Genomic DNA, 13,219 nt, shown 5'->3' with positions numbered 1-13,219 from the left:
TCAGTTTACTGCTAAATATACTTTGTAGAGAGAAAAAATTCATACAGAGTCCAGGGTTAAACTTCAGAGCAAACTTTCTCCTTATTACAAGCTGGCATCAACTTGTCCTAGAACAAATACTCCTGATCCAAAGTTTTCATTAATCATATACTATTTCTTTTCTTCTTCCACCCCACCCCCCAAGTATCTCTACCCCATATGCACTGGGTATTCATAGAGTAAGCCTTTTGCAGTGTCAAGCTTCAGTATCAATATTCGATGTGAGCTGTGTGCAGTTTTATGTATAATGGTAAGCTTCCACCCTGGCAGTTTATTATGTTGTTGCCAGATTAGCTGTAAGTTCACTATAGTTCACTTTGGCCTACATTTTAAGGCTCAGTCCAGTTGAGACTGTTACAATGGTAAGCTTCCATCCTAGAGTTTTATTAAGCTTTTGCCAGGTTAGTAACTAGGCAGAAGTTTACTATAGTTCACTTCGGCCTACGGTTTGAGGCTCGGCCCAGTTAAGTCTGTTACAGACTTTCACTGCCTGTCACTTCTCTAGTGCCTTTAACACCATCCAGCCCAAGATCTTAAGGCACAAACTAACGGAGATGGGAGTAGACTCTCACATGGTGGATTGGATAGTGGACTACTTGACAGATAGACCTCAGTATGTGCGGTTGGGAGACTGTAGGTCTGACACGGTGGTCAGCAGCACAGGAGCGCCGCAGGGGACCGTGCTCTCTCCGGTCCTGTTCACCCTGTACACATCGGACTTCCAATATAACTCGGAGTCCTGCCATGTGCAGAAGTTCGCTGATGACACGGCCATAGTGGGGTGTGTCAGGAATGGACAGGAGGAGGAGTATAGGAAACTGATACAGGACTTTGTGATATGGTGCAACTCAAACTACCTGCGTCTCAATATCACCAAGACCAAGGAGATGGTGGTGGACTTTAGGAGATCAAGGCCTCATATGGAGCCAGTGATCATTAATGGAGAATGTGTGGAGCAGGTTAAGACCTACAAGTATCTGGGAGTACAATTAGACGAGAAGCTAGACTGGACTGCCAACACAGATGCCTTGTGCAGGAAGGCACAGAGTCGACTGTACTTCCTTAGAAGGTTGGCGTCATTCAATGTCTGTAGTGAGATGCTGAAGATGTTCTATAGGTCTGTTGTGGAGAGCGCCCTCTTCTTCGTGGTGGCGTGTTGGGGAGGAAGCATTAAGAAGAGGGACGCCTCACGTCTTAATAAGCTGGTAAGGAAGGCGGGCTCTGTCGTGGGCAAAGTACTGGAGAGTTTAACATCGGTAGCTGAGCGAAGGGCGCTGAGTAGGCTACGGTCAATTATGGAAAACTCTGAACATCCTCTACATAGCACCATCCAGAGACAGAGAAGCAGTTTCAGCGACAGGTTACTATCGATGCAATGCTCCTCAGACAGGATGAAGAGGTCAATACTCCCCAATGCCATTAGGCTTTACAATTCAACCGCCAGGACTTAAGAACTTTTTAAAAGCTATTATTAATGCTTTTTGAGATAGTGATTTAGATGCATATCATATTTTTTACTGAGTTAAGTATTGTATGTAATTAGTTTTGCTACAACAAGTGTATGGGACATTGGAAAAAAAGTTGAATTTCCCCATGGGGATGAATAAAGTATCTATCTATCTTAACCTATAGGGGCCCTGTGGTGAACTACATATACCTGTCTGGACACACCCCCCCCCCCCCCCCCCCCCCCGCTGACTGCTCCTGTTGCTCTTCCCACTGACCGTGGCTCCTCCCACAGACACCGATATAAAGGCGATTGGAGCCTGAGCCCTGCCCTCAGTCTCCAGGATGTAGTATGCTGGTCAATTGCTGCTTGTTCTTTCTTCCAGCCAATAAAAGCCTATATCTCGCCTCACGTCTCAGAGAGTTACTGATGGTGCATCAGGCCCCCTTTTATCTCTCTGCTACATGCTCATCCCCTATCCCACTGCTGTGGTAGAGTCAAGAATTCACTATTCCCTGCTATAAATTTACTCCCCTTAATACAGCTGTGCAGCTGAGCTGTTTAGCTATAAGGTGGGTGACTATTAAAAGTGTAAGAGTATAGGAAAGGGAACAAAGGTGTTAACTTGCAGAGTCCCGCCACTGGCTGAAAAGAATTTGTACCTTCTACCTGTGACCGTGTATGTTTCCTCCGTGTGCTTCGGTTTCCTCCACAGTCCAAAGATGTGCTGGTTGGTAGGTTAATCATCATTATAAATTGTCCCATGATTAGGCTAGGGTTATATCAAGAGTTACTGGGTGGCTTGGCTTGAAGAGCCAATTCCACACTGTATCTCAATAAATAAATTAATTAACCTAAAGAAAGCATTTTAACACTGATTACAAAATCAACTAACCCACAAGGTTACTTAGATGGCTTGTTCACCTGCTGATAAGAGTCAGTTGTTACCTGACTGTTTTTTAAGGTGATATTTGTATCTACAGAATATTCCAGTATGTTCTGCCGCCTTTAAGCCAGTAAGTAACTTTGGCTGTAAGGAAAGCAGCAAACAATTTGTACACAGCATACACCCACAAGCACAAATGAGTAGGGGACCAGAACATTGAATTGAGAAGGAAGAAAAAATCTGCAGATGCTGGAAATCCAAACAACACACACAAAATGCTGGAGGAACTCAGCAGGCCAGGCAGCACCTATGGAAAAGAATGCAGTCTATGTTTCAGGCCGAGACCCTTCTGCGAGACTGTTGAAGGGTATCAGCCTGAAATATCGACTGTACTCTTTTTCATAGATGCTGCCCGGCCTGCTGAGTTCTTCCAGCATTTTGCATTTAATTTATATCTTGGTTGAGGAATAAATTTTGGCAAGAGATCCAGTGAGAACTTTCCCCTTATTTGACCAGCATTATAGAATCGTTATAAATAATGCTGCCAACATTTACTTAGCAGCTTTGAATGACATTCTTTTGCTTGTTCTCTGATTAATGTTAATCAATTCCTTTTAATTGAATAATACAGCTGCTGACATACCAGTTAAAGGAATGTGAACTGAATGGGATAAGAAAATAGAGCATTAAAGCTGAATTAGACACTGGCACTGTTTTGTTTGGAGAAGAAGAGGTAAAGGGATAGAAATATATTAAGTCATGATGGATCTGGACAGAGTAAATAGTGAGAGGCTGTTTCCATGGATGGGGGAGGGGGGGTCAAGGATTATAAATCACTGCTATAAAAATAAAGGGGATTAGGATTACTAGTGACATGATGACAAAGATTTTGAAGCAAGGTGTCTGGAATCTAAGTGCACAGCCCCAGATATACATAGGTTGTACTGTGAACTTTAAGAGAGATTTAAATAAATATATGTATGAGAATAGAAGGATAAATATATGTATAAGAAGTACTTGCAAGCGTTTGGAGAAAGGACAAGGTAGTGGAGCTCTCTGATAGAGAGCTGGTGCAGAAATGATGGGACAAATGATGGGACAAACTGTAACTATTTCACAGTGCCATGACCGGCTAGTATCAACAATATTTATCTATTTGGAAGTCAGACACATATTGCTGATAGAGAATGATCGGAGACTCTGCAAACCCACCTTTCAACATGTACTGTTTACAGTCAGCTGTTCTCTTCCCTTTTAAAGAGAGAATGGAGTGATGTAGCCATGTACTCAGAAGGAAGCCTCACCTTCTGTTGTCCACAAATTGATACATGGACAACATATCCATTTCCACCTGTGCATGCCCAACATTCTAAATATTGTGCATGTTCAAAGTTTCTTGTCAGAAATAAAAATAACCAAAATGACGCAAATATAAACCAGATTGCACTCCACAGCACTGCTACTTATGCCTTTGCTTTGGAAATCAACTTTGCTCAGATTTCTACTGCAGCTTCCAACCTTGTCATTACATCTGGCCTGCAATGTCTGTTCTTGTAGAGTTTGGTTTCTTCTGTTTTGTTTCTTGATAGAGATTCCCCATCTCATTTGATAAAGTATTTGTAGACTATAAGCATAAAACAGTATGACTCGCTGAATATTTCTAACATGTGGTGGTATCATCAAGATCTTTGACATGGATATAGTAAACAATCGGTCCTCAAGAGGGGAGAAATCCGCTAGATTCCCTCTATTGTTATATGCAGGGTAGGATTCAGATGTTATAAGGTCCTGTCCAAGTTCAGGAATAAAATGAAATAATTTGAGGTTTATTTTATCATTTCTTTATATGATTGATTCTCAGTAGTATTGGTAAAAGTTACTTTTGCTATATGCCAATAGATGAGCAGAAATAAATCAGATACATTTGTATAGCATATAATATAATTTTAAAATAACTCAAAGCATAAATGAATACACCTTTATAATATAGTAGTTGTAACATATGGAAACACAGCGGTCTTTCAATGCACCAGTGCCAGAAATAGTAATGGAGTTTTTAATGAATATAATTTACATGAAGCATTGTCTGGCCTCTTGTGATTTGCAGCTTGAAATGCTGACTCTTCTCAAACAATGCACAAGTAGCCAGCTGTTGTGTATTTAATATTTCAGTAATATTTTCATAATATTGTAAATATACTGTTTGATTAAATATTCGTTGTTGTTTATATTACACATTGTGGATTATATGTGAAAGTACGTGAGTGGCATACATCATCATGCCACCGCATCATACGTGCATGCCTCACTTAAAGTAAAAACAAAACTAAGACACAGATCTCTCGGGCTCCTTTTCTCATTTTTACATGGCGGCAAGTGGGTTTTGAACAAACCCAAGATAATTACCTACCTGTTGAAGTGCAGTGAGACATTCAAGTTTATAAAAAGTGCAGCAAGAAATGGTCATTTAAAAAAAAACAGCACAGTACGTGCTTCTTAGGGAAGGGACGAATATTTACATTTTAAAAAAGGCAGAAAACAGGCAAATTCACATGTTCATAAACAGTGAGTACTGCATAATAATAATGTAAATGAAAAAAAACAGAAATGGCTGGCTATATCCGAAAGATAGATCTGTTCAATCACACAAGGGAAAACTGGATATTGTACACTAAGCAAAATGAGCTGTATTTTGAAACAAATTAAATAGCCAATAGAAGCAAGTGTCAGTTTTGCTGAGTGCATTGGATTTAAAAGCATACAGTTTGTTTAGAAATTCAACTGCTCCAACCAAACCAGTGGAAATTGTCTTTACTGATATAGTGAAAGTACTGCAGGAACATTTGGAACCAAAACTATTGTTGTTTCCATAACACATTAGGTTTCATAACCAGAATCAAAAGGAAGTGGAGTCCATTTCAATGTTAGTGGCTGAACTGAAGAAGATGCCTTAAGCATTGTCAGTTTAATGATGGACTTAATGATACACCAAGAGATCACTTAGTTTGTGGAATCTTACAAGAAAGCATTCAAAACCGAAGCACAACTCACATTTAAAAGATCAATTGAAATAACTGTATCAATGGAAACAGCTGACAGAGATGCAATTGAGTTGTAGTCAGGAATGAAAGTGAGTGTGAACAAAACTGCAACGTCTGAACAGAAGCCAGCCTGGCTGAACAAATTGTGTTACCATTGTGGCAGGGTTTCACATTCACCATACCAATGCAGGCTTAAAGGTGAAACTTGCAGAAATTGCCACAGAAGTGGGACACATATAAAAAGCATGTCAGGCAGACAAGAATAAATGGACTGCACAGGGTAGAGAAAAAGATGATTAAAATCAAGTTGCACTTTCAGAAAGAGCACTAATCTGCATGGTGTTGATAAAAATTGTGATAATGATGAATGTGATGCAGGACTGAGTAACCTTGAGATCTACTATGTGAAAACTAACAATTAACAAACAAAATGGCTTACACCAGAAGTGATTGGCAAATTAATTAAAATGGAATTGTACACTGGCTTGGCTGTTTCAGTCATTTCATAAAATCGGTTTGAATAGTATTTCAAAGATACTAAACTAAAACCTGCAGATATCCATCTAAGAGTGAAGAAAAGGCAACTCCCGTGGGAATGACATTCATAACAGTGAAGTGCAAGAACCAACAAGCCATATTGAGCTGGTATGTGGTAAATTGTGGGGCCACGATTGGCTGAGACATCTGCAACTTGATTAGAGATCCATCCACCATCTGCATGCCACATCCCCTGCAATAGAGTCAACTGAAATCAAATTAAGATGCTGAATGATGTCCCAGCAGTGTTCAAGAGTGGCATGGGCAAACACAGACATATCAAGGGTAAATTGTGTTAAATGAAAATGCCAGCCCCACATTTTACAAAGCCTATCTGGTTCGCTATACAGTAAGTGTGATAAATTAGCCAGTGAGCTTGATCACACAGAGGCTGAAGGAATTCTTTCCAAGGTGGAGTGGAACCCCATGACCACACCAGTGGTCTCAGTTGTCAAGTTGAAAAGAACTCAGAAATGTGCAGCTCAGGTGGCTGATGGTTGGGCTGAGTTGTTCTCTGACCTTGGCAGTCAACTTGCAAATATATTGTTGCCATACAAGGAGACATAATCAGTGCACTGTTCACTGATGTGAAGATTGCCAAGACTGGAGATCAACTCAACCTAACCATTCTTGGAAATCTTCTTACTGCAGCCATTTTGTCTAAAAGTGCCAGGTTTAGCTACATGGGATAAATACTTACGTTAATAGAGAAGAAAGCTGTTTGCCAATTGCAGTTGTTGTCAGCACACAGCCAGTATGACATCGTGCATTCTAGTGCATTCTGCTGAATTTGACTTTGTATCACTTGTTAGCTTTGAAAACGGCTAAGATAGATTGCAGTTTCTTCCCTGTTATGTGTTGAATACCAAGTGATCTGAGGCAAATGCAAATCTGAGGGCTGGAAAGAGGGAAGTACACCCTCTGCATTTTTGAAAGTTTTCCTTTGTGATTAAACATGGCCATTTAAAAAGTAGACCATAAAGATGTTTGTGTTCTGGCACGGTCAATTTTGATTACAAACGTTTGTGTGATGAGAGAGCTGTGGATGGCAGTGAACCCAATTGCAGAGTAAGGTCTAGAATTAACACAGACTTGAAATAAACAAGACAACAGAAACAAAATCCAAAGACAACATCAGAAATAGTAGGACTAGAAATGGAACTATGATTGAGCATGGAGTTCTCAGCATGAGGCCTTAAAGTACAGATTTTCCAGGAAGGAATGCAGCAGGCAATAATTGGCAGTCTGATTCTTAAAGGGACAGCAGCAGCCAACCATACTCCAGGGAATTGGAGCACCGAAACTTCGAGGCCTTCCACTGATCAGTCAGGACCACAATAGAACTGAGCCACCCCCCACTCCCCGCTACAGCTGGCTCCTGACCGTGCAGGTCAATCAGGATGGTGCTTGTGAAAGTAGTTTATCAAGATAGGGTCCAGGATGTTCTGTGAAGGAATCTAGCTTCTTTCTTCTGGGTCATATCCCGCCCAATGCATGAGGTACTGCCTTTTGTCTCGAACAATGCTGGTGTCCTAAAGTCACCGGACTGTGTAGGCGGGTTGGTCTTCAACAATTCTGGGAGGTGGCTGTGATTTGGGAACTGGAGCCAAGGGGCTGGTACTCAAACGCTTGAGGCAGTTTATGTGGAATGTGGGGTGAATCTGCATAGTATTTGGGAGTTGGAAACGACAGGTAAATAGGTTGATGTGTTGCAGGATTTTGAATGGACTGATATAATGAGGAGCCAGTTTTCTGGATTCCACTCACATGGGGAGATTTTTACTTAAGAGCCAGACCCACTGACCAGGAAGAAATGCTGTTCCCTGTCTTCGGCAATGGTTAGCCTGGTCTTGTTGTTGCCACGAATTGGCCAGCATCATCTCTCACCTTAATTCATTTCTGGTGACATTTCTTGATTAACTTGTCTGCTTATGGAGCTCCCCATCTCCACTTCTTGTTCTGGGAACAGCGGTGGATGGTATCCAAATTGGCATTTGAAAGGGGACATCCTGACAGATGAATGCTGAAGAGGCCTGTGTGCAGACTCTGCACAGCTCAGCTTGTCAATCCAGGCGGTAAGGTTCCCCAAGGCTAGACATCTGAGTGTTCTCTCTAGGTCCTGGTTGAACCTTTCCATTTACTCATTGTCTGTGGATGGCAGCCAGAAGACAGACTGACAGAGGTCCCAATGAGCCCACAAAAGGCCTTGCAAAACCTAGAGGCAAACTGGCCGTGACAGAGACAATATCCTGGGGGAAACCACAAATCCTGAAGACGTGCTGTAACATGAGCTTGGCAGTCTTGAAGCTGATGGTAGTTTGGGAACTGGTATGAAGAGCCAGGCTTTGGAGAACTGGTCTACCATTACCATGATTACTATTATGCAAGATACTGGAAAACCATTGACAAAGTACATACAAATTTGGGACCAAGGGTGAGCAGGAATGGGGAAGAGGCTGAAGTGCTTGGGGTTCTTTATTTCATGCACAGGCATCACATACTAAGGCATATTCCCGGACATCTTTAGTCAAGTCTGGCCACCAGTAAAGAGCAAGGGTGTGAGCCAGTCCTGGATGCTCAGCCAGGTTCGATGCGTGTCCCCAGTTAAGCACCCCCGAATGAACAGGTTCAAAAGCAAAGGTACATCCAGGAGGGCCATTACCCAGGTCTGCCCCATGCTGTCCTTGGACTCAGCACATCATCAAGTCCATGTTTCAGCGCAGAGGCACCACCATTCTAGACCTGGGCATTAAATTTGAAGGGTTCTTTTCCCTGTTAGGTGCTTTGAACTGTTGAGAAATGGTACCTGATTTTTGATATTTTGATCCTGGGCAGTAAGTAACAATGAAGTTGAACCTATTAAAGAATAGGGACCAAGGTACCTACCTGGGATTCAGCCTCTTCACATCCTGGATATAGGCTAGGATTTTGTGATTGGTCCATACCACAAAAGCATGTTTGTATCTCTCCAACCAGTTCCTCCACTCCTCTAGTGCCATTTTAATGGCCAATAATTCCCAATGTCATAGTTTGCCTCCGTGGGTTAAAGACATCTTGAGTGAAAGGCACAGGGATGTAGTTTGTGGTCAGAGGCAGGTTGTTGGAACCAGATGGCCCCCATTCCCGTGTGTGACGCATCAACCTCCACCATGAAAGGCAAATCCGGGTCCGGTGGAACTAGGACAGGTGCAGACATGAATGTTTGTTTTAACTCTGCCAATGATGCCTCAGCCTTCGGGGTCCAGAAGGGACCAGTAGATTTTTTGGTGGGTTTGGCAAGTGGCACAGCCACTGAACTGAAATTGCAGATAAACTACCTGCAAAAGTTGGCAAAACTTAAATACTACATGAGTTGTTTCACTCAGGTACGTTGCAGCCAGTTCTGCACAATTCAAGTCTTATTGGGTCCATTTCCAGGTTGCCATTAGATAAAACAAACCCAGGAAGGACACTGGGGATACATGAAATTTGCCCCTTAAGCTTGACAAATAAATGATCTTTGAGAAGCTATTGTAGAACCTGGAGGCCGTGCTGGACGTATTCTTGAGTGGACTGGGCGATGATGAGTACATCATCCAGGTGGACAAAGACGAAGTGGTGTAGCATCTCCTGGAGCACATCATTAATGAAGGCTTGAAATACTGCTGGAGCATTTGCCAACCTGAAAAGCATGAACTGGTAGTCAGAGTGGCCCATGGGTGTGTTGAATGCCTTTTTCTATTTTTCTCTCTCATGAATGTAGATTAGGTTGTAGGCTCCAAGGGAGCCCAATTTGGTAAATATTGTAGCTCCATGGAGATTCTCAAAAGGATGTGTTCATGAGAGGGAGAGAATACCAGTTTTTAACAATGATCTTATTTAGCCTGCTATAGTCAACGAAGGGCCTTAGTCCACTATTCTTCATGGTGACAAAGAAAAACCCAGCCCTACCCTGAGATGTGGTCAGCTGAATAAACCCAGAAGCTAGTGCTTCTTGGATGTGGTCTTCCATGGCTTTTCTCTCTGGGGCCAACAGAGTGTAGGGCCGTCCCCGAGGACGACAAGAACACAGTTGAAAATCAATGTGTCCCAGTGAGGTGGTAGATTGGTGTAGTTGTTCAGCAGGTCTGAATATTCTGGAGGTACTCTAGTCAAATCAGATGCACTGGGGTTAAAGGTGGAAGGTTCAGCAGGTAATTCGGGAGGCATGTCAGAATGTGCCTTAGGCCCCTTTTGGAGACATTTTCTTTTGCACCAGTTTGACTAGCTTAGAACAATCCCAATAGCCGATTTGACTTTTGGGGTGTGGGATGACAGCCAGGGATGACCCAGAATGACTGGTAATTCTGGGGAGTGAATGAGATGGAACTGGATTTATTCCACATGCTGGCCAATCTTGTTTGGTGGTTGATCTTCCCTGGCACGAAAAGTCTCCCGACCAGGGTGACAACAACCAGCCATTGGTTGAGACATAAAAAAGGATTTGCAATCTTCTAGCCAGTCTGAGGTCCAAAATATTTCCCTGGGCATAGTGTCAATAAAGGCATCTAGGGAATGCTTTTCTCTTCCCATGAAGTGACACAAGGAGCACCATTCCAGAGGAAGCTGAATTGGGAGCCAGGCTAGCAGCAATCACAGCCCCACCCCCCCCCCACCCCACCTTTGGACAGCTCCAGAGTTTCCCAGCAGCTGAGGACAAGAGGTCTAATAATATACGGCCTCTCCACAGCAAATGCAGCACTTCTCCCTCCTCCTCTTTCTTTTGGCTTGAGAGAGCCTGTTATGGCCTATTTGCACAGGCTCAGGCTCCTTGGAGACTAAGATTAATGACAGTTGAGGAGGAATGCTAACTCAGGGAATAAAAGATTTGGGGAAGAGTCTCTTTGGAATAATCCCCTTTGTCTATCCCTTAATTCCATTAATCGGTTATTGATTTGAATCAGCAGGTCCATAAGACCTTCTACATCCTCCAAAGGGTCTCAGGACACAAGGTCATTCTTTAGTTCATCCCTCTATCCCCTATGGAACAGAGCAATTAGTGCTTCCACATCCCAACCACTTGGTGGCCAGTGTATGAAGTTCTAGGGAATAATCAGCTACAGACTGATTCCCCATCTCAAATTGAGGAGCTCCATCACAGACCCATGTCCTTCAGTGGGGTTATAGAACACCCTCCTCAAAGTCTCTGAAAACAAAAACAAGATTTTCTTTTGTTTTAACAACTTTACTTTCTCCATTCACATTTAATATATTAGGGTGCCATTTTCTTACCCAACATTCCCCCCCAACCACCCTCATGCACAGGCTAACTAAATACTTACATAGCCCAAATGAACAGAACTCAATCTCTAACTTAATATTTTATTTATATGTATAAAAAATACAATGTCCATTGATTTAGATGTATCACTTTTACCTGTAGTTGTTAGGCCCAATACATTTAAGATCCTATATCTCAGTGTCTTCAGGGTACTAAAAGACTATATCAACTCAAATGTCCTTTAGGATTTGGAGATTAGTTCTAACCCTTGATGTTGATATGGTTCTTAAGGAACCAAACGGCTTCACTAAGTGCCTTTAGCAGCACAAGAGCTGGTGGTCACCTCTTTGTGAGACAGTCAGATAGTCAGCAGTAGGTGACCATAGCACATGACGAACTTTCTGTGCTTAGACGAGTTCCTTGATTCTGCTTATCTCTAGACGAAGCCTCTTCTCTGTAACTGACTTGGTGGATTTGATGGTATCCACCAGAGAGTAGTCTGTGACACAAGTTACTTGCAGTGTGTTCCTCTTGGGGTCTCAATGGAAAAGCTCAGAATAGAGTGCAGCCAGATAAACTGGCACAGACGGGTGAATCCTTCTTCCAGAATGCAATGGCCCAGGCAACAAATGATCTAGTAAGGAGCAAGATGATATAGTCTACCTTACTGGATTCTGACAGCAATTTGAATGTCTGTAGCTCGACAGCCAAGGAGTAATGCATCAGAGATCCTCAGCATTCTTTAGAGTTACCATTGTACCACTCAGGAGTCTATAGGTGCTACAATCTCTCACGAGTGTTGATGGAGTCTCAAGTTTGAACTTGCTCAGAACTAACAGCCACTCTGGCCAAACTTGGATCCTACCTCCTGAAGTCAGAGTGTTTCTGGAGAGTGGCAAGGATGTCCTGAAGCATGTTGTCATGTCGTGTACAGTTGCTCCCTGGAAGGCCAATGCAGTTCACAGGCATTCATACTCTGCTGGGTTCACAATCGCTCGATTGTGCTGAGGATGGTAAGTAAGGACTGGAATAGGCCCCAGGCAACAAGACAAATAAAATCCAAAGGCAGTTGTATCACACAAAAAAAATCACAAGTGCTACTACTAGGCCTTTAAGTACAGACTTTCTATGAAGGAGTGTGATAGCAATAATTGACAGTCTGAGTCTTAAAGGGGCAACAGCAGTGAACCATACTCCGGGGAACTGGAGTGCTGAAACTTGGATGCCTGCCATTGTTTAGTTGGAGACATGACAGTTTGTCTAAAGATACATTCGTTTTAAGGATAATCTGTATGCACATAATGAATCAAGTCACTTGGGAACTGGGCAGGAAAGTGACCTTCAGTTAAAGAATCAGCTATGATTTTATTAAAAGGCAGGGCAGGCTCATGGGTATAAATGGTTACACTTGGTTGTATCTTTTTATATTCTTATGAATTTCAGGCAGTTTATGGTGGCAAACATGATAGAACTAGATTTCCCAAATGAGCAGCTGCATAATGACGATGAACATTTCCCCAATATTTGAGGCTCTTAACAAATATTAAAGCCAAACACATGACAGAAGAAGTAATAGAACATAAAACATTGAACATAGAAACCTACAGCACATTACAGGCCCTTCGGCCCACAATGTTGTGCCAACCATGTAACCGACTCTAGAAACTACCTAGAATTACCCTACCACATATCCCTCTATTTTTCTAAGCTCCCTGTATCTATCTAAGTGTTTCTTAAATAGGCGGATATGATAGGGTCTTTTAGGAGACTTTTGGATAGGTACATCAAGCTTAGAAAAATAAGGGGCTATGGGTAAGCCTAGTAATTTCTAAGGTAGGGACATGTTTGGCTCAACTTTGTGGGCTGAAGTGCCTGTATTGCACTGTAGGTTTTCTATGTTTCCATGTTTTAAAAGATGCTGTCGTATTCACCTCCACCACCGTCGCTGGCAGTGCATTCCACGCATCCACCACTCTGTGTGAAAAACATACCTCTGACATTCCCCTTTTACCTACTTTCAAGCACCTTAA

Source organism: Hemitrygon akajei, chromosome 2 (assembly GCF_048418815.1).
Source record: "Hemitrygon akajei chromosome 2, sHemAka1.3, whole genome shotgun sequence".
Classification (NCBI taxonomy): Eukaryota; Metazoa; Chordata; class Chondrichthyes; order Myliobatiformes; family Dasyatidae; genus Hemitrygon; species Hemitrygon akajei.
The sequence above is the reverse complement of the archived record's forward strand: the minus strand, read 5'-3'. Positions refer to the sequence as shown.